Genomic DNA, 25413 nt, shown 5'->3' with positions numbered 1-25413 from the left:
GCGACCCCTATGAAAAAGTCATTTGATACCCAGGGGTGTGACCCACAGGTTGAGAACCACTTAAAATCTAGAGGGTTAAAGCCTAAAGTAGCAGTGAAACTGGAGTAGGAGTAGGTAGCTGAGGGCTCACATCCTGAACCATATGAAGCCACAAGTGTGAATTATAGATGCTGTTAGTGGTTTAAGCTCTCAAAGTCCACCTCCAGTGTATCCAATCCTTCCTCCCAATCCTCCCCAAACAGCACCACAAACTGGGAGACCAAGACTTCAAGCTTGCGAGCCTGCAGGGGACATTCTCATTCAAACCACTAAGGCCTCTGATCTAATCTGACGGTGTCCTAACTGAAAGGAGGAGTGTAAACACAATGGAGATGAAGGCAGAGACGAAGTGATACACACCAAGCCAAGGAAGGCCAGGATGGCCCGAAAGGCACCAACACCAGAAGACCGGGGCTGAGTGGTCCTCACAGCTCCCAGAAGAAAGCACTCTAGCAGTGTCTTGATCTCGGACTTCCAGCTTCCAGCACACCCTGTTGTTGGAGCCTGCTCTGTGAAGTCTGTCAGCCCTGGCAAAGGAGAGACAGAGATGCGAGCCAGGGTGTTTGCGGTGTCCACACTTATTAGACAAGGCAATCTGCCTACAACGCCAAAGAAAAGCTGGGGGAGGAGAACACTGAGTTCTGATTAATTTTCATGGAAAGTGATAAAAATAGAGGTCCCTTAAATGTCCACAAGGGATCGGATCTGTGGACCCTAAAACTGCTTCTGCTGGTGCCAACAGCCAGATGAATAGTCCCCTCCTTACTTACTACTCCAATGGGAGACAAGGGCTTCAGGCTCCTGGGAACTGAATCAGAGAGGTTCTAAATTTGAGGCCAACAGACACAGAACCAGTAGAGAGTGAGTGGCTGAGGGAAAGGAAAGCTGGAGCTAGAGTAAAAGCCATAACCAGCCCTCTTTGCTCCCAAGCGCAGAATGCAGCCAGATCTTAACTTACAGGTAAGACCTGGAATAGCATTCTCCATGCACACTGCATTGTCAGACCTGGAATAACACTCTCCATGCACAATGCATTGTCAGACCTGGAATAGCATTCTCCATGCACACTGCATTGTCAGACCTGGAATATCATTCTCCATGTACACTGCATTGTCAGAACGGGAATAACATTCTCCATGCACACTGCATTGTCAGACCTGGAATAGCATTCTCCATGCACACTGCACTGTCAGACCTGGAATAGCACTCTCTGTGCACACTGCATTGTCAGAACGGGAATAGCATTCTCTGTGCACATTGCATTGTCAGACCTGGAATAGCATTCTCTGTGCACACTGGATTCTGAAGACACAGATGCACAGGAGGATAACGGTGATAGTGATGGTGATGGCCGGTTACTGCACAAGTAAAGAGCAAATGTATTTTATTTATTTATTTGTGTGTGTGTGTGTGTGTGTGTGTGTGTGTGTGTGTGTGTGAGTGCACACGGAGCCTAAAGGCATTGGGTCCCCTGGAGCCAGGACTACAGATCATTGTGAATTGGCTGATGTGGGTTCTGGGGACAAAGTAGAACTGGACAGTCCACAACATGTGGCAATTGAGAAGCACACCTCTGAAAAGCCAGTTATTACCAACACTATCAGATACATACATATGAACAAGCCGAGGATACATGGACAGAATATAACTCAAATTAATTAAAATATGATGGTAGAGTTAAAGTAGTTAGAGGATCCAATCACAAAGCAGAAGATGTAGAATCAAAACCAAATATGGAAAATCTAAAATTATGGGAGAAGGAAAAAACAATCCAACAGCCTATCAATAATCAATACAGAAAAACAGGCACCTTATCACCAGGCACCATTTCTTTTCTGAAGTTGGGAAACCAGACTACCAAGGGTCAAGCCAATGACAAAGGTTACAAGAAGACTCACTCTATGGCCCAGCATAGTGAAACTTTAGCACGCCAGGAATAAAAGTGATACTTTAAAATCTTCCAAAGACAGAGGGTTGTTTTCAGAATTGCAGGAACAAGGATGGCAATGAACTTGCCGATTCCTGAGCTGGAAGAGGAACGGCTATTGGCAATGACTTCATACTCAGTAAAAAATAATATTTTAGCTTAAATATGATACCCAGTGAAACTGTCAATCCAGAATGACGGTTGAATGAATGTATTTTCATACAAGTAAGGTCTTAGAAAAGGTCTCCTCTCCTGCATTTTTTCTCGGGAAGCTCTTTGCAGGATGCTATGATGAAACACAGGAGGAGTCCCAGGAGATATAGACACACATTCTGGAGAGAGGAGCCACAATAACAGGGGTACAGCTGCACCGAAGCCCAGAGAAGCCGGAACGTGGGGCAGGTAGGGGCGCGGTGCCTCCAGGAAAGCTCGGGAAATAGAAGAATGTCTAGCTTTTGTGGAAGATTGTACCAAGAGATTGGCAAAGTTCTTGGAGAATGTAGGAGCCCAGAGCATCAAAGACAATTAAATAAATGAAAATATGAGGGAATCAAGTAATGATTTTGTAGGGCAGAAAGCTAAGTCAAACAACAGCTCTTGGGCTTGCTATTTGGCGTCTGAGAGCCCTCCTGTACTTGGGCCCCAACATTCTGCTGCCGTCTGGGGTTAGTGTAGCTGACACCACTCTCCGCCATCATCGCAGCAGGTAACAGTTATGCAGAAACCCATAACTGACCCAGGTGTCTAAAGTGAGAGGGACAGCTCAGCAGTAAGCAGGGTGTCTATCTCCCTCCCTCCAAGGCGCAGGGAATGTCACAGAACAGGGGACTGAGGATGCAGAGACGGATAGCAGGAAGACATCTTCTGAGCAGGACAGAGCCGTCATGCTCATGAACTCCCTGCAGCTGTCATGATCTGCACAAGACCGCTACAAGATCGGTGCCTCCCTGAGAGGCTTCTGTCAATTAAGGGTTGTTTAATTCTGTTCAGTGGTGTAGCCACTGGTGGGTAAGTTCACTGGTAGCTTCTCACTCACACTTAGGCCAGAAACTCCAACTAAACTCAGGGGTCACACACAAAAAGAAGGGGTGATGTTAGGACGGGGACTTGATGAGAGGAACAGGTCCAGGGGGAGAACCTGGAAAGAGGGTGAAGATGACCAAAGTGTATCACACACATGTAGGAAGCTACCAAACAATGAGAAAAAGAAATCACTTTTGCTGAGAGCTCAAAGAATATAGGAAATAGTGTTTTCACAGTGTTAATAGTGAAACTACTGGTTATTAAATTAACCAAAAGTTGGGAGGTGGGGAAGAGAAGGAAAAAAGAAGTATGTAAAGAAGCTTAAATTTTTATCTACTGCTATAAAGGGCAATGTCTATTTTGATGAATCCACAAGCACAGCTGTACTGTTTAGGAACACAAAGGTGAATGTCAGCAGAGACAGCTGCAATGTTGGGAGCAGCTGCCTTTTGGATGTGAGATCTGTGTGTGGGTGTGGGTGTGGGTATGGGTGTGGGTGTGGGTGTGGGTGTGGGTGTGGGTGTGGGTGTGGGTGTGGGTATGGGTGTGGGTGTGGGTGTGGGGAGGGAGAGTGGAAGAGTGGCTATTTTTTGCTTTAAAAAACTTAACAAAATTTGATTGTTAAAACAATGCATGAGTTGTACTGATAATCAAAACCAATAAAGAAAGAAACCAGACTTATCCCTGGGAGAAGCTACCTCTCCTCTCTCAGCAGCCATCAGCTGCTTTGTGCAGGAGTGTGACCTGGAGGCTTACATCCTTCTCGGTCAGCATACTGAGCTCCCCACCCTCAGCTGACACCTGTATTGTGTCCAGCTGTGGTTTTCTGTGATACTTCCCATGCACTGGAAAGAGAAACGTCTTTGATGCTAGGTGGTAGCTACACCTCTGTGGGTGTAAGATTTAGAATCTGGTTAAGAATCATGCTGTCTAGCAGAGAGGCAACAACAGATTGTCTTCTGTGACCCATGTCCTCCTCAGCTCCCGGAAGTAGTCTCCTAATTGACTGTCCAATACAAAGTGGTCAGCCCTAAAATTATATATACACAAACAACAAAAACAGACTCAGCAGGTTGCTTTAATGTATTATATATGTATATTTGTGTATACATATATACTTGTGTATGTATGTATATATACACACACATATATATTAAGAATCAGGGAAAGAGGCTGTCACTTTGAGAGTGAATGGGGTCATTGGAGGAATTGGAGGAAGGGGACTTTGGAGGGGGTGGTGGGAGAAGAGGGAGGGGGAAGTGATGTAATTATATTTTAATTAAAATGTATAAACATTACATTTGGGGAAAACGTCTAGAAGCAGTACACAGGCCTCTGACAGAAGGTAAATGGCTCTCAGCTGGGCACTTTCCCTGCTTGTCTCTTTCCCGGACTTCCGCTCCCTAGCATCTAATTTCTGTGTTTACTTTCACTTGTGAGCTGACCGTGAATGCCTGTGTGCTGTCCCATGTGAACACTGGACAGCCACTGGCATCAAAAGGAGGAAAACACCAGCAAAGACCCGTTATCATCATGTCTGTGGAAGTGAGTAGTTGCTTTAATTTACAAGTACTGTGATACATTGTGAATTTTCATTGTTGCTGCTACAAAGAGGATTTCTTACAAAAGAGCGTTTCTTAAAAAAAAAAAAGTCTGCCTCAATCTCTGGGTATCTCCTTCACAGTTTCTAAGGACATTGCTTTAACATTCTCCTTATGATTATAAAAGAAAAATCACTTTTATGAATAATAAATTAACTCATGTATAACCATAGCCATAAGAGTCTTTTTGTCTATTTCTCTTCTTTCAAAAGAGAAAGTTAAGGTTGGTAATATGAACTCTTTCCTGGAACATCGCATTGGTAAACTGTGAACTTGGAGCCTGGACTGTGTTTGGCGGTGTGTCATGTTCTGTGACTGGGTTATCATCTGGTTCAATTGCCAGCAGGGTTGCATTGGTTGAGTTTATCATTGAACACTCTCCAGTCTCCACCTGTGAGCAAATTCAAAGTGAAAGTACCACACATGGAAGACAGTCTCTTTGCACCTGCCAATGCTATGTAGATGCTGGCCAGGCTCTGTTCTTACAAATCTAATTGACAGGTAATAATTACATGTATTTATAAAGTATAGTACAAAGTATTGATTTAAATACATATTGTGAAACTACCTCATCAAGCTAATTGGCATATCCATCACCTCAAATATTTATCATAACTTTGTAGTGGGACCATTTGAAACCCCCTGTTCATTATACTGAAATGTACTACTGTATCTGAAGTAATGATACATAATTATTAGCTACAGTCCACACTGTGCCATAGAACAGGGTCTGTGCGTCTATCCTAACTGAAACATTTTGGCCGCTGATCCAGGTTTCCCCTAGCTTGTCCCACTTTCATCTCCAGCTTCTGGTAACCACCATTCCATTGTACTTGTACGAATTCTAGACTTCTGTTGAAGAATTATGAGGCTGTAATGTTTTGTTCAGTTAGAAATTGCTGAAATTGATTACTTATGTCTGCCTTGGCCAGAAATGAGGAAAGTGCCCATTCCTACCCAATGTATTCGTCAGCCTCAGAATTCGATGATCTGAAAGATTTATTTCAAGTTAAACATTACCCTATCCCAACCCACAATTTTATTTTCCACTTTAGCCTACTCAGTAAAACTCTGCATGCTTCCCCCTTTCTCCATAGTGCACATATTAGATTATGGATATTTTTAAAGTAAAATTTATATAGTGCACTTAAAGGAAGAAAATCCTGTTAAATAGCATTTTATGAAGCCAATCAATTTGTTTTATAGAAGGTACCCTTGAAATACAGCTTTAAATGTTTTTCTCCATCAAATTTAGTATAAGTAATGAATCCTTTCTCATGGATATATAATCATAGTTATTTGAATAATATCAGGCCTACCACTAAGGGAAAATTTGAGAGCATCACTCAGTGGGTCGATTTCTTTGACCTTAGATAAGCTGCTGACTGTGATGATCACAGCTGGGATTTCCTGATAGTTTTTAGAATATAGATTTGTATTACAATTCATTCTTTTGCTTTCCTTTTTGAAAAAAAAATCATGTCATCCTGTGATGCTTATGGTCAAATTCATTTTAAGTCATCTGGGAAGGAAACCAATTTTCAGATGAAGCCAGATCACTCTTATTATGCCTGATTTCTCCAAGATTTCTTAGAATGTGACGTGACCTCCTTCACATTAGTCATCTCCAGTAGTTTAGAGCCAGCAACTCTGGACCTTTGGACATTTTCTGCCACGTACATGTCTGTTGTGCCATTAGTATTTGGTTGAGTTTGTAAGGGTCGATTAATACAGTATGAAGATGGAAAGAAAGGCTAATATGTGATCGACAGTTTCTTTTCTAAAACATACTTTTAAAGTAGAAGCGTGCATTTCTTAACTTTCATTGTCAAATTATGAGAGAAAGTAGACAGAATTAACCCAAGAACAATAATTCTAAGGTCCAAGCACAAGGTACAGCACCTTCCAGTGTCCTTTCAGCTGGTATTGGCTGTTGTCCATCACCTAGTTTCCTTACCTAGGCTGGGTCAAGTCCTGAGGTGATGCAGCGTTGGCTGGCGCTGAGTGCTTGCCAGCTTGTCTGCTTTCTCCATGGCAGGTGTTGATGGCATTGGACACAGTAGGTGTAAGATAGGAAGAACCTAGGTTTACCTGGAAACTGTCTGGAAGCTCATTTGGATACTTGCTTATTCTAACCATTATTCCTCTGTCTGATTCTTACTGGAGGGGATATATATTTCCTTCACCTCCAGCAGCGTTTGGATATCCTTCCTGTGAGTGAAGAATTGTCTTTGTTCCACTTCTCTCAAGTAATTAAAAAATCCCAATACCTCCCAACCATATAATAATTGTTTGTGTAGAGGCATGTGATCATGCCTTGTCAATCACTTTACTTGTGTGAGAATGTGCTGGTTTGAGGACGGGGCTGTATGGAGTCTGTTTTGGGGTCAAGGTGGACATCTACTTTGGAGGACAGCAGGAATTCAGAAATGACAGACGGTTGGTTGGTTCCAGTGCCGCCAGGACATCACTGTTTGGATAGTGTAATCTTCACATTACACTATGTTTTCCTCCTTAGTCAGTTTTGGACATGGTTTGGGCCTTGTTTCTGAAATCCTCAAGCCTGTTTCCAGACATGCAACAATTCCCTGAGCTACACAATATTCCTTCAGTAGATTCCTTCGGCTCTTGAGGCATGAGAAGGGTTCTCAGTTGCATGAAACTTTACTGACATTATTCTTCCAGAAGAATATGCTTTCTACAAGTTTTTTAGTTTGTTTGTTTTGTCGGGAAGCTGGAATCATCAATGGAGAGGTTAAGAAAAACCTAGGTCAGCAAAGTGACTCAACCAGTATGTAAGCCTGATGGCCTGGATTCAGTCCCTGGAACCCAAGTAAAGGTGGAAGGAGAGAACCATTGTCACAAAGGACCCTCTGACCTCCAGCACATGCCATAGTGTCCGAGCCCATAGACATCATGCACAGACACTCACAACAGTAATAAGTTTTTAAAAACTTAAAAAGAAAACTCATAATATGACTTCACTTATTTATAGAGTTTAAAAAAATCCAGCTTATAGAAGCAGAGAGTTGAAAGGTAGATGAACATCGAGGGAAGATGTTCAAAAGACACAGATTTTGGGCTATCAGCAAAGGTATCCAATAAGAGAGAAATGGATAAGCAAAATGTAGTTTATATACATGAAGAAATTCATTCTTGAACAGAAAGAGGTTATGGCTTTTGCAGGGAAACTGATCATATTAAGTGATTTTAATTGAGCCAGTCACAAAAAGGAAAAATATCATCTATTTTCCCTCATCTGTGGTTCCTATATTTTATGTGAATGTATAAAATCATGAATGTATATATTACAGTAGAAATGAAGTCGCCTAAGGGAACAGAGGAGAGAGATGGAGGGATGGGGGAGAGAGGCTGGGGAAAGGGTGAGGGACATACAATATGTACCTGTACAATAATTTGAAAATTTTAAAAAGATTTTGGTTACATAGAGGAGAATAAATAAATTCTGGAGGCCTAATGTACACCGTAGTGGCCATGGTTAATATTCTGTATCATATAATATAAAAATTTGCTGAAAGGAAATATGTTAGGCATCTGTCAGTCATAAATCATAACAAAGAGATGGAGATGTCCATTTGACTGTAGTAATGTTTATTATATGGTAAGTAAAATCAATTTTAAGAAAATAGAAAACTATGACACATGCTTCAGTATTTTGTATGAACCCTGGAGACATAGACTAGTTGAAGTAAGCTGAACATATAAAATAATTATATGATGCCATGTATACATGATGCTTAGAATACTCAGATTCACAGACATCAGAGGACAGTGGTGCTTACTCAAAACTAGGAGAGGTGAGGATAGGAAATGGTTTAGTTGCTGCAGAATTGGGAAAGAGTTTATAAACATCTAGAAATGGATGATGATGGTTTTACCATAGTCTGAATGTATTTAAAGTCACAGAACTGTACATATAAAATAGATAAGATGTTAACCTTTATGTTACATTAATGTTAACCATACTTAAAAATTCTGTTTGGCTCAGGATAATATGTGGTACTGTGAATAGGGATAGGGGACTGATTTAATGACTGAGAAAATCCACCCGTGAGTCTACCATGATATGGGTGAAAGAATGTGGGTCCAGGGATGAGGTACTGTGCTCTAGTCTGGTGGCAATGCTGTGGCCAGGTAGCCCCGTGAACTTTGTTTAACCTGGTCAGATCTTAATTTCTCCATCTATCAAATGGATAGGGTGGGGGAGGGGCATTTCATTTCTGCATGTCCTAATGCTTGATTTACTTACTCTTAGAACCAAGTTCACTCTTGGCTTCAAACACTCAGCCCTCTGTGGATGAAAAAACAGAGCCTCAGGAAATTAAACCTGTCTTCCAGAGGAACAGTTTCTTTTGGTAAGTTCTCCCAGAGCAAACACAAGCATCCACAAAGGCAGGCCTTTGAGAACTCAGAGTATTTCCTGAACTCATAATCCTCCCCTCTGAGAAGCTTAGACGCAGAAGTACACTTCCCACCCAGATTTAGAAACCCAGTTCTTGAGTGACCTGGTAAAATGGAGGGAAGCAAGCCACACTGTAGTGCTTTGAATTTTCCAGTACGGACTGCAAACCCACATTGGTCTTAGAGCTCGTTTACAAAGTTACAGCTTCCAATCTAATGCCTGAATCTTAAAGCCTTTAAGAAAATGTGAACAGTATCATTTCTCCTCTGAGAACTTGAACAGAGTCTCCAAGGACCACATTTTGGTCCCTGGGACAGTTTTGACACTGAGGCACTATTTATCTGTCAGCTCAGAACTGACATTCAGACAGTTCTCTGTGGAAATAGTCGGTACACTCAGTAGGCCTGCACATAAAGAGGCTTTCAGGGCCAGTCTGAATGCAAACAATCTCTGGGAAGCAATGGTCTAGGGCTATCCCACTGTAGAAGGCTGCCTACGGAAACATGTATTGTTCTTCAAAAGGACACCAGTAGGAAATGTAAACACAGACTGAATAAGCAGCTCAGGGACTCATTTTCCTAGGAAATAGGTGCCCGGGACTGAGGGGCTCTGGCACAGCTGTCTGTCATTGACCCCTTTAGGATATTGCAGTCTCTGGTGCCTGGGATTCACTCTTGTGCCCCATAGGAGGTGGCCAACTATTGTCATTGATCATCCACTAGAGGGTGACAACCACATAGGCTTCGGGAGGGCCGAATGTCCCAGAGGCCCAGTGGCTCTGGAGACTCAGGTCTAATGGCTGGGCTTTGGGGTCCCACAAGCAGGAGAGGAGGGTGCTATGCATTTCCTGCACACTTATGGCTTGAGTTGGACCTCCTTTTCAGACTTTGATAAGAAAAATTTATATACATATATAAGTTAAACAAGTTTATAACAAATTACATACAATATGCATGTATGTGCCTGTATTTTTGAGCAGAAGGGATGGCTCTTCCCTGTTTAGATGGTATGAGGCTGAGATCGTTCTTTTTCTTGATATGATTGTGGATCTTTGAGACTATTGCAATAAGTTGTTTCAGAGGGGACTTGGTTTTTAACTTGTAAAATGTGGGGTGTGTGTTACAAAGCTTACAGCCAGTATTTATAGTAAAAAGGGAGAGCAAGACTGGAAGGACCACACAGACAAACTGAAATGTGTGGGGTGCACTGGAGAGCCTGGACTTCGGTTGGGACGTGAGTTTGGAATCTTGGATCACAGGTGTGAGAACTCTTTAAGAACTCTTTAAAAAACACTTCGTTGGTTGCTTCAAGTCTAGGCACACTTCAGTGGTTTTGAGAGAGAGAGAGAGAGAGAGAGAGAGAGAGAGAGAGAGAGAGAGAGTGAGTTCCGGTTTGTGCTACCCCTCAGCTACATTTGTGTAAGGGCTGGAAGTCATTCAGGTACACCTTCATAGTCCTCTGGATCTTTCCCCTAACATTTCATTCTTTAGGAAGAAATCCTTGGAAATTCATAATTTTAAGTGCACACATACTTAAACCTTTTGTGTATTAGTTAGATAATATATTGAGCACTGTGCCACCGTTTCATGAGTTACAAGTATAAGCTCCTGGTAACTGCCTCAAAAACTCTTCCTGATTCCTATTCCTCACTCAGACTTATGTACATAGTAAGTCCTTCAGGATTGCAGAATGTATAATCCATAGCTGTCACACAATTTTAATTTGAAGAAGATAATCCATTGCTGTTTGAATGAGTTGTCTATGATACATCCTATATTTTTCTTTTGGTTTCCACATAGAAACCAGATTAGGTACCGTGTTTTCTCCTTCACATGACATTGGCTGATACCAATGGCTGGCTCATGCTTGTTGGTGCTCTTCCTTGCTTTTGTGCTAACACTGGTAGGGCCTGCTGGGCGGTGGTGGCGCACAACTTTAATCCTAGCACTCGGGAGGCAGAGACAGGTGGATCTCTGTGAGTTCGAGGCCAGCCTGGTCTACAAAGCGAGTTCCAGGAAAGGTGCAAAGCTACACGGAGAAACCCTGTCTCGAAAAACCAAAAAAAAAAAAAAAAAAAAAAAAGAAAGAAACATTGGCAGGGCCCTGTGTCTGTAAAAGAATCAAGCTTCAAAACCCTAACAGACCTGATCTAGGGGCTTCACACTGCTGGATTTTTATAAGGACAAACATATGCTCAGTGCCTCGCATGAAACAGATAAGTAAGATCCTGTTTACCAGTTGGTACTAGCTGCATTATTATTAAAAATAAATGGATATGTTGGAAGCATAGAGGATGCAGTAAGAGGATCATGGCTGTGTGCGTCTGACTCACACTTGAACTTCCAGAGCAAGTCGGTTACTCTGCGAGATCTCTCAAACGTGCTCCTTGCTGCCCTGGGATCATGGAGTGTTTGGAGCCACAGAACATGTTCGGAGGTAACAAAGTCACTGCACTTCACTTTCAGCTGCTGCTACAAACTCCAGCTTTAACTTTGACATCTGCTACAGTGTGGAGTGCAGGATACTCCGCAATGACATATATCTTACTCCGGAGCTTTACTCTTCCCAGACCTTTCAGTTCATGTCCCACCAGTGTTGTTTGAGGAACTTTGTGGAACTGACCTCGGGATGGAAGTTTACAATGATGTCGGAAGAACTCATGAAAGAGCCAAGGGAGAAAGCAGAGGGAACAAAACTCAAGAATGTCAGCCAGGGATTTTCAGCAAAGCAGGGCAGACCCTGGCCAGTCCTGATGCTGAAGCCTGATGGACTGAACATTTGTCACACGGGCTTGGTACCGTCTAGCACGTAAAGATATGCTGCGTTTTCCAAGCAGGCTCCAGGCTCCCTTTTATTCTCACTTCCTCTCTTCTGGCTTGACCCACGATAAGTTATAAACGACTTATCAAACGTCCACATTTAAAGAGTAGACGGCTCCATAAATACCTCCTTGGCCTCATTAAAAAGCCCCAGTGATTAAAGAGAATGATTAGTGTGGTGCCAGAGGGGAGAGCAGAAAATCCAACATCTGCCTCCAAACAGGGAAGACCACTGGTGTCAGGGAAGAGGGCCCGGCCTGTGCTGAAACAGACCATCAGGCTGCCAAGCCTGCACCCCGGGCCTGTCACCCAGAAAGAGTTATGAAAAGTGCACGCGTTCTCAGAGACGATTACCCTCTTGCCCTCCACGCCTCCGCCTCCACTCTCTGTTGCCCCCACTGAAACTTAGAGCATAATTAAAACGGGGATCCTATAACCGGTATGAAATGACCCTCAAATGACTGCTTAATTACAGCGAAAAGAAAGCCGGGGGCTACAAATAACCAGGAACTGTCCTAACTGTCACTGAAGAGGAGCCTGTCCATGAGTCATGAGTCGTGAATTAGCCACCCGCCTCTGCCCTGTCCAGGCTGTTCCCTCCTGGTCCCCAGGCCTGGACTGCGTAGGGACCCATCACCCAGAGCCGGGTCGGAACCAGTCGTGGGTTTCTGTTCCCAGGGCTGGGGAGCTCACGGGGCCAGCTCCCCCAGCATTCCCGGGCCGTCGGTGGGTCGCGGGAAGTCTCCCAGGCTGCACAGGAGACAGGCTGACTGAAGTAGCGCAGCCAGCTCGGCTGCAGATAAGTTAATGTACACAGAGAGGATGTAAATTACCACGACCCTCAGCAGCAGGACATTGGCCAGGGCCCTGTCAGTGAGAGGACAAGCGTCGGCAGGCTGCGCTCCCTGACATCCAGCCCGGGATGGAGCCGCCAGGCGGCCCGGCCCGGGAGGATCTCTTGGAGCCAGGCTTGCCTTGAAAACAGCTGCGTGTCCATGACACCTCCAAACTAATGCATTTTTAATCAGGGGAATTAGCTCTAGGCGACCCGTGTTTTTCCGAACCCCTCCTCCCCGCCCCCTAGTTTACAGACCAGGATACTCCTCTGCTTAAACACGAAGGGCCGTCCAGGCACTCTAGACCAAGCCATCTTTTACAGTCATCTCCTGCTTCTCCCCCATCCTCCTCCACCCTCTTCTCCAGGGAGCTTTCGCCCCCACCCTTCCCTCTGTTTATACAGTGACATCACAGCCTCTGGCTCTCCAAGGCGCAGAGAAAACAGAGTTCAAAAAGGCAAACAGGAAAGCCCGCTGGTCCTGGGCACGGGAGAGGGTCAGTCCACCCCAGGAATGGCGCAAACCAGCACGTGCTGACTGTGACCGAGGAGTTCTCCAGAAAGCACTGCCCACGCTGACGCCGGTGAGGGGGGAAACCTGTGACAGCCACTCATGGGAATTAATTTTTCCCCCCAGTAGTTTGGTAAGAAAAGAGAGAAACACAGGTGAAATTAATTTTAACCCTTTTATTTAACTCGATATCCAAAATATCATTCAACATGCAATCAATGCAAGCAATTATTGAGGTATTTCATATTTTTCCATGTTATCTTCAAAACCCAGTACACATTTTAACACTTGTAGCACATATTAGTGCAGCTACCAATTTTTCACTGAAAATAATTAATCTGTATTCAGTTCATTTTAAACATTCTAAAATGTTTTTCAACGACATCATCCCTTATTAGTTATTAAATTAGAATTAAAACAACATAACATTGAATTAGTATTAAAGTAAGTTTAAAAATCCCTTGATTGCACATTTCATGCTCTTACTATCTACCGGCTGTTGGCCTCTATGGTGGGTAGCCCAGAGGGTCACAAAAACTATCCAAGGTGCAGCTTTTTAAAAACCATGAACAGAGTGTTACTGTAGTTAGCTTATGTTAGAAATTAAACGGCATATGGTCTGGTGATTGTTGCATTTGGATCTTGAATGTCCTTCAAACCCGTGTGTTGAAGGCTTAGTTCCTAAATGGTGGCACTCTTAGGAAGCCTTAGGAAGCTAGGTTATAGGGGTCGTGCCCTTGCAAAGGACATTGGCGTGCCCTTTCTCTTCGCCTTTCCAGGACGTCCTACCATGGTAGCCTGTGTCGTCAAAAGCCCCGGAACAGTGGGCCAATGAACATGGATTCAAACGTCACAAGCCGGGAGCCAGGGTAAGCCCCGGTCTCAGAATTGCTTCTTTTCTGCTCTGTGTCGTAGTAATGAGAAGCTGCCTGATAACATGCCTGTTGTATTCAGCACAGGGACTGGCATGTTTGCTCAGTAATCAAAGGTACTTAAGGATTATTTCCCCACTTCATTAGTTTGCTGCCTTCATTCTTGAACCTATTGTGACAACGCTGTTTCCCTCCAGAGCTTGGATTTAGGAAAGAATCATTCAACCAAATTTCCACCAAGCTGCCAAGACTGAACAGAATATTCAAACATGCTTGCACCCTTTATTCTCTCATCAGTGGACAAGGCTGTCACCTCCAATGCATCTACAGCTTTCTTGACTACTTTTCAATGCCATATGCTGACTATTCCCAGTTTTATGAGTAGAACACAATTTGTTTTTTAGAACTACATATCCAAGCATCCAGTGAAGATCTTCATTGAAAATTTCCAGAGATGGAGTTAATGTACCCCACCTAAACCTGAAGTGTTTCTTTCTGGTAAGAGCCTTTCCTTCTGTGTTCTTGCATTACTTACACTATGTTCCTCTCAGTTGTCACAACCAAACCTCATAGTCACCTGAGCTCTTTTTGATCCATCGCTGTTCCCTTCATGGCATCTACTTACTCTGTTATCAGGTCCTACCTATTCCAGCTACATGTGGCCTAGACACCTCTCAGTCCCCGAGGTTATCACGTCACTTGGGCTGCTGACCTCCTCCTCTCCCTCCCTCTTTCCCTCCTCCTCCTCTCCCTCCTCCTCTCCCTCCTTCTCTCTCTCCTCCTCTCCCTCCCTCTCTCCCTCCTCCTCTCCCTCCTCCTCTCCCTCCCCCTCTCCCTCCCCCTCTCCCTCCTCCTTTCTCTCCTCCTCTCCCTCTTCCTCTCCCTCCCCCTCTCCCTCCTCCTCTCTCTCCTCCTCTCCCTCTTCCTCTCCCTCCCCCTCTCCCTCCTCCTCTCTCTCCTCCTCTCCCTCTTCCTCTCCCTCCCTCTCTCCCTCCTCCTCTCCCTCCTCATCTCCCTCCCTCTCTCCCTCCTCCTCTCCCTCCTCATCTCCCTCCCCCTCTCCCTCCTCCTCTCTCTCCTCCTCTCCCTCTTCCTCTCCCTCCCTCTCTCCTTCCTCCTCTCCCTCCTCATCTCCCTCCCTCTCTCCCTCCTCCTCTCCCTCCTCATCTCCCTCCCTCTCTCCCTCCTCCTCTCCCTCCTCATCTCCCTCCCTCTCTCCCTCCTCCTCTCCCACATTGAAATGCTGGGTTTTCCACTACTTTGTTCCCATTTCCAATGCTCAAATGTTCTCCAAGAGTCATCTTTCAAAAAGATGGGTCTGATTCTGCAGAAAACTTGTTGGAACATACAAATAACCTTGAAGTCTCCAGCAGAGCCTCTGAGGTCCTTGGTGAATTTTCTTTGCTTTCATTTTTTTTTAACTTTCACAGTAGCTTTTATAGTCTCGCCCACCCCACTTGTTTCCTCAGCATCCCAGCCTCTCTGGCCTCTTCTCTGATGGAGGAGATCCCACGGCTGACCACATCATATTCATGAGTATGTTCCAAGCCATGGCCTCACTCTGAGTTGGTGTCTGGGATGCACAGCTAGACACCACTCCCCATTTTGCCACAGAGGGTCTGTTACATTGGACTACACTGTTTCTGAGCTCCTAATTAAGAAAAGCCAACTCCCCATCAAAGGTCTGTGTCCGCGCAGCACCTAATACTCCTTTCAGATTCTCCATTCAGGTCATCAAGTACACGCGCTGGCTGTTACTTATTGTGTCTGGTTCCAGTCCACAGGATCTTAGGCTTCCTTTCTTTGTTTAACCTTGACTGTAGATACTTTGACACTAGCACTGTTACTGCTGGGGGCTGGGGGCAGCAGTGTTCATGTTGGAGCAATGAGGAGAACAAAGGTCCCACTGCAGGATTCTAGGGAAGAGTGGAATGTGTGGTTAACTCAAAATGGTAAGTGTCTGGGTGCCAGGCAGGAGCAGGGGTGAAACAGCTCAGAACTGGCCGGAGCCTGATGAGACCTACCAGAGCTCTGAGCAGGCGTCACCGGCTGGCTCTCTGCCATGCCTCTTGCCCTCCCAGACACACTGGTAGTCAGCACCATGCTGACATTAGAGACAGACAGACAGCATGAGACTGGTGGACGAGGGCAGTGATGGCTAGGTATTTTCCCAGAGGCCCAAAGAGCTGGCTATGGATGTCTGGTTTCTGCTTCTGACACCTCCAGGCCTAGGGATGGAGTCCCAGGGATCTCCTTCCATCAAAGGGCTTGAGCCCAGGAAAGGCGACTGAAGAAAGACCTCAGCTCTTTGTCTGTTTTCGGGTTAAAGCTACGTGAAACTGTCAAAGTGAATATCGTGTTTCCTAGAAAACCATAAATTCCTTTGGCTTTGGGTCCAGGAGGTTTGTCATGTGATAGGAGGAAAGATGAGTCTATAGATCACAAGTCATTAACTGTATGGTTCTGTAGTTTGAGCCCAGATCCGCAGGGCGAGCTGTCTTAATGCCAAGTTTAATGCCAGGTTCAAATGGTTGATGCTCTTTAGTGACTGCTCACGGTGAAGACAGAGAACGAACTTGGAGTTTGTCACATACTTGGCAAGTCCTGCGTGTGTCATCACATGGACTGGAGGTGTTGATAAGCTCTGTCGAGGGGATTGTAAATAAAAATGGAATAGCTGACCATGTTGTTGTAATAGAATGTGCCTGAAACTCTTTAGACGGAAATAGGGAATTATAAAACACCGTGGCATGTATTTGTTGATTCTTGCCAGACTCTTTATAGGCTGAAGTAGCATTAACATTAAATGCATGGTACAAAAGCAGAATGAAAGTTAGAAATGCCTAAGTTAGCACCTTTCCTTCTTTGATGGTTTGATGACTAGTAACCATAGCCCTGTTTTCCCAGGGCTCTGTCTTTCCTTGCTAACCTTGTGGTTTTCTTGTGCTGTATTTACAGGTTCTCACCCCTTGTGATTGAGTACACGAGTCCCGTGTTATTTCATGCTCTTCAGGACACCATTTTAATATCTGCTGCTTGTTCTAGTGGATCTGCCCATCACCTGGCTGCTATCTGGACTGTTGAATTTTAAAGTAAGAATTTCAAAGGGATTCCTAAGGGATGTGTCAGGCTCACACTGACCCACTGTGCTAGTTAGTGCTCATACGGTGGTGATGCACTGTCTGGCAAAGATGAACAGAAGAGTTTTATGTTAACATATTGGGGGAAAAATCAACAGAATACAAAACACAATCTATTGGTTTCCCCAAGTTCCTGATTTCAGAGAAAAACCTGCATCCTGCTCTGGGAGAGTCCTCGCTCCAACAGGAGGAGCCACGGAAGACCGAAAGTGCCAGGAAGGACTCAGCAGAAACACGGGGAGAGGGCTGACTCCCAGAGACCAGAAATGTATTCTGGGGAAGGAGCCCGAGGAACGGGATAGGCTGAAAGGCCCAGCTATCCTGTCATGCTCGGTTTCTGCAAAGCAGCCTGCTAATATGTAAAACTAGTCCTGGATGTTTTCTTATCCTTTAAGAACTGTAAATGTTCAGGATTAACTAGAAAAGGTGAAAGAACTTAACGTACTAAACCTGCCTCTTAACATGCTGTGTAACAGAAGAAAAGGAAACAATCCGCACATCGGAACTAAGGCAGCTGCCACAGTGCCTTCACTGGAGTACATGTGTGTCATCACTAAGACACATGCTCAGAGTGACTTTAGTGATGCAAATATCCCAGAACAACGGCGTAAACACGGCTTGCCTGAACTGGTTTGGGGAACAAAACACCACAAAGTCACTTGAGGAACAATTTAAAAATTTGAGCAGAAGCTGGATGTTAAAGACATCAAGGAGAGGCTGGAGAGCTGCCCCGTGGTTGAGAGCACTTGTTCTTGTAGAGGACCTGGGTTCGGTTCTCGACACCCATAGGGTAACTCACAGCCATCTGCATTGGTCTTGGCCTCTGTGGGCACCAAGCCCATGTGGTACACATTCATACATAGGCAAAAACACCTATACAACTAAAATAAATACATTTTAAAGATGACACCAAGGAAAATAGTTGATATCATGTGTGATAATTCTATTATGATTTTGAGGCAGAATGCTCTTATTTTTAGGAGCTGGGTGTTGAAATATTTATAGTCAAAATGTTATGATTAAATGTAATTACTCTCAAATATGTGAATACATGTGTACAATGTGTTTCTTTCATAGTCTCCTTATGTTTTGTAGTTGAAATTAGTATCATTGAACAGCCACCCAGACAATAAATAGCACAGAACCTTATTAGAAAACTCTATACACACACACACACACACACACACACACACACACACACACACACACACACGAAAACAGGAATGTCCATTGAACTTATCTCTTAGTATTTTAGTATTTGTGTACTTGAAAAATCTTCATAAAAATATTTCATATAACATTATTTAGAGAAACTGTAACAGTTCAGTGAATATATTGATTAGATTTATAGATGATTGCTATTTTATTTTTATAACACTTGGATGCATTTTCTGCAGCCAATGTACGTTATTATTATTACTCAAAATTAAAACTATAATCTGTTGAGCATTTATTAGTCTCTCTGCTTTGCATAAAATATTATGCTTAATTCTTTCTGCAGCCCTCTGAGGGCTTCCAGGGCTCATTTTTGCAGCTGAGGAGCCTAAGAGATCTTTGTATTTTCACACTGATAAGTGATAACAGCGTCGGGACGGAAGCCCAAGCAAAACTTAGGTAATCCAACAGTTATTTTCAGAAGGCTTAGTAAAGCAAAAAGTATCTACCTGATGCACTGGAGAGTTGCCAGAGAGCTACTGCAGCTGCCCAGATGTGGAAGCTGCCCTCAGGATTCCAGTCCCAGCTGTGCAGGGAGCTGCCTACTTGATCCTTGACTCCACTTGAGAGCGGTGCTGGGGTCACAGGGCACCCCCACTTCTCCTGCCTGAACCAGCCGGCACACTGCAAGTGCGCCGAGGTCCCAGTGGAATGCCCAAAGTTACATTTAGCCTCTTGAATTTTATTCTAGAGTTTGATTCCATTGTTCTGAAGACATCTCTTAGTATCATCCGAGATTTCCTATTTGTTTTGTCTTTTACTTATTTACTTAGTCTTTTTTTTTTTTTCCTGTTACTGCAAGGGCTAAGAATAAGAAAATCATCCTCATTTTTTTGCTGAGTTCTCACAGAGAGAGCCTGCCTTTCTAGGGAATGACATCAGTCAGTCGAGGAAGGAGACAAAAGAGGACCCTGTGTATTGAGGCACTAGGTAAATCTAGAGCAGGCTTCTGCGTTCTGCTTTGCCTATCTGAATACCACACTTCTTTTCAGGGTTTGAATCTAGGCTTAAGCTGAATCATGCAAACTGTGATCAACTATGGCTGAGGGGCTGAATGAACATAGGAAAACGTGTGTGTGTGTGTGTGTGTGTGTGTGTGTGTGTGTGTGTGTGTGTGTGTGTGTGTGTGTTTTCTGTACCAGCGGGAAAGCTATGAACTGTCTCTTTGAAAGCTTGAGTGCAGTAGCACCGAAGCCCAGTAATTGGCAAAGAATATCAGTTCTTCATTTGGACAGAACATCTGAACTTTTGGAGTTTCACACATCCTTGTCAAACTCTAAAGACCAAGTTTATTTTGGAAGTTCTGCTCCAACCCCAGGTATCAGGTTACTAATTGTAGGGCTGGGGGGGGGCGTAAAAGAGAAGCACGCTATTTTCAAACACACAACTCTCTTGCTTCAGACCTGTAATATTTGTTTTACTAATTCTGATGGAATAGAACATCAGAAATGGTTTCTTAGTTTAGTGTTGAACAGTTTGTTTTTCCAAGTCTTCTTATCAACACCATCATAGAAGATGGCTGATGTAATAAACACTTCTCTTGAATGTGACTATGTAACATGAGCCAAGGAATCTTTCACTAGAATCCAGCACTCTTAAACCTCTCAAAATCTGTGTTCAGACAGGCGGTGGTGGCACATACTTTTGATCCCAGCACTTGGGAGGCAGAGGCATGCGGATCTCTGTGAGTTCAAGGCCAGCCTGGGCTACAGAGTGAGTTCCAGGAAAGGCGCAAAGCTGCACAGAGAAACCCTGTCTGGAAAAAACAAACAAACAAAATCTGTGTTCATTTGTGGTTTTGGTTGTTGTTGTTACTGATATAATCAATACCTAAGCTTAATCCTTTTAGAGTAGAAAAAAAAACCCGCAAAAGATGAAAAATTAAACTTGGGGCCTGTGAGTTAGGCACCACAGTTGATGACTTGAGGTCCTTCCCTGGGACCCACATAGAAGGAGGCACTGACTGCCTAAACTGCCATCTGGCCTCCATGGCACAGCTCACTACCACACACATGTTCTCACATACAAAACACACATAGATACACATTTTTAAAATGTAATAATTTTTTCAAATGAAAACTTGCCTGTGCTTGGACACATGGATCCATGGGGGACACCCCAAAGTATGTGCAATCAAGAAAAAAAGCTGACTTCTCTTACAAGAAAGCATCCCACAGAATTAATGTTACACAAGGCTCTTGGAAGGATAAGCTGTGTCTCTGGGAACCCTGGAAGCCAGTGATTGGCAGCAGCAAACAGAGGTTTGTGATTAGTTGTCGGAAGCCTCTGACAAGGCATTGGATACCGAGACCCCAGGGCACTGCTGGCTCTGATTTAACCCTCCAAACTGTCACAGGTCGAGCTGTGTGAGGCTCATCTGCCTGTTCCTCTCATCTGTTCGTCTTGAAGATTTCAGTTAAACTTCCTTCCTTCCTTGACTGAACGTGAATGAGCAGTTCAATTTTCTTAAAACCTTTTGCTCAGTCAATAAACAGATATGACTGTGTGGTTAGAACAGCCGGGGAGAGCTGCTGAAAGGCACAGGCAATCCTCCTGTCCATTCACTGCTGCCAGTATCGGAACGGCCGCAGCTGCCAGTGCTCTCTGCACACGCCAAGCGTGTGCAGCTCCTAGTCCGTCTGTGCATGTGTGCAGGCAGTTTTTCTCTGGAGTCCCCCGAGCATATAGACAGCTGTGGAATATGGCTTTCCTTTGCTGCCGATCCAGCGCTTGCAATTGTTCCCCTGGCTAAGGTTTTCCAGGCTTTGATATTTTAGTGTCTTTGTTTATCTATTCATTTTAGGTACTGTACCAGTATGTAAGTAGGTGTGCAGATGTGTGCACATGTATTTGTGTGCATGGAGGCCAGAGGTGTGTCTTTCTCAATTGCTTTTCCATTTTACCTTCGGAGATAAGTTCTCACACTGATCCTGGGAGATCACCCATTGGCTAGAGTAGTTGGCCAACAAAGCCCAGGAAGCCTCTCACCTCCACCTCCTCAGGGCTAGGATTGTAGGAGCTACCACCACATCCAGCTTTTTACATGGTTCTAGAGATCCAAACTCAGGACCTCCCTATGTGGCAGGCACTTTGCCAACTGAGTTGTCCCCAATTCCCAATAGTTTTTTGTTTAGTGATAACTATTGTATTTATGCCCTTAATGTGACGACTGGTTCAAAGCACGGACCCTCTTCCGGAAGTCACTCGCAACTGGACCACAGTCGCAAACACTGGTGGAAACAAGAGACAAGGTGAGGTCAATGGCATGTCATGAGTGTTCAGAGAACTGATCAAACAGGCATCAATCTTTTGACAATCACCCCACTTCTCATCTCTGTCTGGAATATGTACAACCATTTCTTTTCTTGCTTAAAGTACTGCCTGGGAAAAAAATCAAGGCTGCTGAGATTGTTAGGGTACCCATATCTCCACTGTAAATCTATAGGTCAGTCCTTAGTCCTCATCTTATATGAATTATCTGAACCATGGACATAGTTGATCAATCCTTTCTCTTCAACAGTGTCTTTGGCCCCAGGGACACCCCATTCTCCTCGATTTCCTCCTTCACTGACTGAACAATGTCTTTGCTTGGCTCAGGGGTACCCTATTCTCCCTGGGGAACCCCATTTTCCTCCTTCACTGCCTGGCCTTTTTCTTTTCCTTTGCTGGTTCTTCTCTTCTCTTCAACATTAGAAGCTGAACCGTGATCAAAGCATGTGACAAAACGGAAAAGGTGTGCTAACGGCGACAGAAATCAAGGTGCAGGGGGAACAGGAAGGTGCAGCTACAGCAAACTGTGACTACAGCCACCTGCTACCCAGACTGACACCAAACCTGACATCATCAACTGACAAGGTAAGAGGAACACAACCCAGAGAAAGAGTGAGAGTCAGAGAGAGACCCACATCGCACAGATGGAGCTGACACAAGAGGACAGAGTGTAAGGACTGCTTCCCATTAGGCCTCCAGAGGCAGTGTGGAAGGACACTGTAACTGGCAGATGAGAACTCTAAGGAAGGACTGAACAGAAGAGCTGGGAATTAAAACCATGTAGTAGAACGAAGAGCACTTTCAACCGGTTCATTAGAGTGCTGAACGTCACTAAGAGGGAAGAAATCAGTGTACAAACAAAAGCATAAGGCCTGTAGAGGATATGATCATAGAAATGCCTCAGGCAGAAATATGGAGAAGTACAATAACATTAAAGAGACAGAACAACCAACTGTGAGACAATCCCAGAAGTTGAGAAGTACAGAGCTGTGATGGCTGAAGGAAAAGAAAGGATAAATGGAGTAAAGATGGTGTTTAAAGTCATAGTACCTCAGAACAGCAAGTAGGCACATTCTAAAAAGTGGATGGTTATCCTTTGCTTTGCATCTGCCATCTACTTATGAGTGAGTACATACCATACTTATCTTTCTGGATCTGGGTTACCTCACTCAGTATGATTTTTTTTCTAGTTCCATCCATTTGCCTTCAAATTTTCTGATGTCATTGTTTTTAACAGCTGATCAATATTCCATTGTATAAATGTCCCACATTTTCTTTATCCATTCTTCAGCTGAGGGGGACATCTCAGTTGTTTTCAGGTTCTGACTATTACTAATAAAGCTGCCATGAACATAGTTGAGCAAGTGTCTGTGTTACCATATGATGGAGCATCCTTTGGGTATATGCCCAAGAGTAGAATAGTTGGGTTTTGTGGTAGATTGACTCCCAATTTTCTGAGAAACTGCCATATTGATTCACAAAGTTTGCTGTACAAGTTTGCACTCCCACTAGCAATGGAGGAGTGTTCCCCTTGCTCCATATCCTCTCCAGCATAAACTGTCATTTGTATTTTTGATCTTAGCCATTCTGACAGGTATAAGATGGAATCTCATGGTCATTTTGATTTTAGACCCCAAGAGGCTAGGTAACAAGAAGGTCCCATGGAGGAGGAGCATAGATCTCCCTGGGAAGGGAAGATAGAAGAGACCTCCTGGGTGGACTGGGGGCAAGTGGGGATGGGAACTTGAGGAATCAGGTTGGGGGTGGATGGAGAGGGAGAATACTGAAAGAGATGACTGAAGCGGGGAGCATTTCAGGGTCAGGTAGACACCTGATTTAATGGAAATTCCCATGAATCTTCAAGGATGACCCAAGCTAAGACGCTGAGCAATAGTGGTAGAGCACAAGGCCCTGAGTTCAGTCCTCAGCTCCAAAAAAATGTGGATATGTAGCCTGAACTCGTCATCCTATGTGATCAGATTGGTGACTACCCCAATTGTCATCAGAGAGCCTTCATCCAGTAACTGATAGAAAGAGATGCAGAGACCCACAGCCAAACATTAGGATGAGCTCAGGGAATCCTGCTGAAGAGAGGGAGGGAGAATTGTAGGAGCCAGAGGGGTCAAGGACATCACAAGAAAACCCACAGAACAACTAACCTGGGTCCATAGGAACTCACAGAGTCTGAACCAACAACTAGAGAGCCTGCATGGGACCTAGGGCCTGTGTGTGTGTGTGTGTGTGTGACAGTTGTGTAGCTTGGTCTACCTGTGAGACTCCTAACAATGGGAGCAGGGGCTGCCCCTAATGCTTTGGCTGACTCTTGGGAACCTATTCCTCATACTGATTGCTTTGCTCAGCTTTAATAAAAGGGGAGGCAGGCGCTTAATCTTACCTCAACTTGATATGCCATGCTTTGTTGATACCATGGGAGGTCTTCCCCTTTCTGTACAGAAACAGAGGAGTGGATTAGGAGAGGATGTAGGAGGAGGGAATGGGAAGAGAGGAGGGAGGGGAAACTTTGGTTGGAGCTAAAATAAATAAATAAATAAATACCATTAAAAAAGTGTATGATCAGGGAGGACACAGCATAATGGGGAGGGTGAACATGTCAGAGTGAAATCCAGTATTTTGTCTAATTAATATTTGCTCATAACATTGTTTAAATAAAGTATACATGATAGCATATCATGTTCAAATTGGTAAAAAAAAAAAAAAGACATGAGCATGCCATGTTCAGTTGGAAAACAACAACAAAAACAAAGAAAGTTGAAAGATACAAAACACCGAATTTCCAAAGAGAAATGAAAGTAAAACTTTGGTTGGCTTTCTAGTCAGAAATCATTCAGGCAAAAATAGAGGAGAAGGAAATATTTAAAGTATTGAGACTGTACTTGCATGACACGGTGGAAGACCAATATCCAAAGCACACAAAGAACACTTAGAGAAAAACAAGCACCTGAATTAAAAAGTAGAAAAAGGACAGGAGCAGACACTTACTAAAGAAAATGTAAAGACGGGAGGTAAGCCTGGGACAGGGAAGTGGGGATTAGAACCCACCCCTGAGACATCATGAGACGTTACCGCATCATGTATGTGGTGAAAAGTCCAAACAGCGACCAATCTGCTCACTGGAGCAAGTGTGGAAATGTGCAGCCACTTAGACCACATGCAGCCTTTTCAGATAACATATATTTGCCAGTAGTTATTTAAGGTCTGTCTGTCTATCTGTTTGATTGGGAGTGAGGGAACTGCATTCATTCGTTCGTGTGTGTGTGTGTGTGTGTGTGTGTGTGTGTGTGTGTGTGTGTGTGTGTATTCTCCTGTGTGGGCACATCTTTGTGTACAGGTGCACACAAGGAGACTTGAGGTTGACACTGGGAGTCTTCATCACTCTCCGTCTTATTCTTTAATAGGCCGCTATCTGAATTGAATCTAAACCCTTTTCCATAGCTGGTTTTGCTCTGGAGACTCCTGTTGAGTCCGTTAATAATAATATTTCTACTTGGGTGCAGCAGTTGTAGCCCATGTACCACAGAATGCAAGATGCTAATAACAGAAGCTGTGCGTGCGTGCGTGCGTGCGTGTGTGTGTGTGTGTGTGTGTGTGTGTGTTTGGGAGTTAGGTTTCATGACAATTTTTTTCTCTCAATTTTCCTTTAAACCCCAAACTGCTCTAAAAAATAGTCCTACTTTTCAAGTGAAAACTGAAAACCTTCTCAGACAAAATCACAAAGAA

At 44.1% G+C, this 25413-nt stretch overlaps 1 long non-coding RNA gene across 1 annotated transcript; it reads left to right on the top strand.

Moving 5' to 3' along the window:
* Positions 1-11017: 11017 nt before the first annotated feature.
* Positions 11018-18382, top strand: LOC143269519 (uncharacterized). Its single transcript, XR_013045969.1, has 4 exons — positions 11018-13251; positions 13958-14047; positions 14455-14548; positions 17009-18382. It is a non-coding gene; the product is annotated as an uncharacterized LOC143269519 (long non-coding RNA).
* Positions 18383-25413: the final 7031 nt, after the last annotated feature.

Source organism: Peromyscus maniculatus, chromosome 19, assembly GCF_049852395.1.
Source record: "Peromyscus maniculatus bairdii isolate BWxNUB_F1_BW_parent chromosome 19, HU_Pman_BW_mat_3.1, whole genome shotgun sequence".
In the NCBI taxonomy this organism is placed as follows: Eukaryota; Metazoa; Chordata; class Mammalia; order Rodentia; family Cricetidae; genus Peromyscus; species Peromyscus maniculatus.
This window is presented reverse-complemented; position numbering and strand designations above follow the sequence as displayed.